Below are 1,365 nucleotides of genomic sequence, written 5' to 3'. Positions count from 1 at the left end.
TTGGCCTGTGGCCTTTTCGGGGTCGATTCTCGTTTTGGGCATCAGAGCATGTTTCTTCTCCTAAAACCCAATATTTGTTTATTAAGTCTCGGAACACATTTTTGTTCTCGTGGACCCATCATGGGTCTTGGAACGCATTTGTGGTCCTTGGGTCCCATTTTGCATCCCGAAACTTGTGTTTTGGTGCTTGATCCCTATTTTGGGTGCCCACCTTGCACCAAGTGCGCACCCGGGGCAAACCGAGCGCCTTGGTGCACCGGGGCAAGATCGAGCGTGCACCCGAGGCGCCCCGAACATGCACCAAGGTGCACTCGGCCCACATGTGAGCGCAGGTCGTTGCGCCCGAGGTGGTGTGTGGGCACCGCGTTGCAGACGGGACACTGCACGCACACGACGCCCCCTACAGGTGCACGCACGTAGGCCGGGCCGGGTGCACACCCGACGCCCTAGCAAGGTGCGCGCACCCGGGCAGGGCTCACACTTGGCGAACGGGGCGCACTTCGCGAGGGAGGGTGTGCACCTCGACGGGGGTGGGTGGCCGGGGTGGATTCGCACGTGGGTCGCGGTTTGCTAAGTACACACTGCGACAAGCTCATAACGGGTGCGATCATACCAGCGTTAGTGCACCGGATCCCATCAGAACTCCGCAGTTAAGCGCGCTTGGGCCGGAGTAGTACTGGGATGGGTGACCTCCCGGGAAGTCCCGGTGTTGCACCCTTTTTTAGTTTTTCGCCGGGCATCGCAATGCTATTTGAATAAACCTTTTGCCCGTTTGCGTTCTCGTCGGGGCCGGGCCGGGCCGGGGTGCGCTGCCCGCACTACCGCGCGCGCGGGGGCGACACCGAGCGCGCACCCGAGGCGCCCCGAGCACACAGGCCACGGTGCAACCCGGGCGTTGTGCGCGCACCCCGGTGCGCCCGAGGTGCTGCGCGCGCACCCAGGTGAAATCGGTGTGCACCTCGGCCAGTGCGCGCTCGGTCGAGTCGCGCACGTTGGCCAAGGTGCACGGTGATGTTTCTTACTCTAAGGTTCCGCACCAGACGCCCGGGACAGGTGAGCGAAGCTGGGCGGGGCCGGGTGCGCGGCCGGGGCAGGTGCACGCAGCTGGAGAGAGCTTTGGAGCACACTTCGGAGCGCACCAATGATGCGCTCCATTCAAAAGTTTCCTGAAAAGGCAAAAAAAGTTGAGATTATAGAATTTCCCACTTGAGAGATTGTAAAAAAAAAAAATTTAAAATGAAGGAAACGCGGGTGCCAAGGTGTGCGCAGCCCAGCCAAGGTGTGCGCACCAAGGCGCCCACCCTGGCGAAGGTGCACGCAAGGTGCGCACCCGAGGCAAACCGGACAATTAACCCAACTTTCGAC

At 61.1% G+C, this 1,365-nt stretch overlaps 1 non-coding gene across 1 annotated transcript; it reads left to right on the top strand.

The window, feature by feature from the left end:
• Positions 1–599: 599 nt before the first annotated feature.
• Positions 600–718, top strand: LOC131871106 (5S ribosomal RNA). The gene has a single exon (XR_009369384.1). It is a non-coding gene; the product is annotated as a 5S ribosomal RNA (ribosomal RNA).
• Positions 719–1,365: the final 647 nt, after the last annotated feature.

Source organism: Cryptomeria japonica, unplaced genomic scaffold (assembly GCF_030272615.1).
Source record: "Cryptomeria japonica unplaced genomic scaffold, Sugi_1.0 HiC_scaffold_371, whole genome shotgun sequence".
In the NCBI taxonomy this organism is placed as follows: Eukaryota; Viridiplantae; Streptophyta; class Pinopsida; order Cupressales; family Cupressaceae; genus Cryptomeria; species Cryptomeria japonica.
Note: the sequence above shows the minus strand (reverse complement) of the source record. Positions and strands in the feature narration are given on the sequence as shown.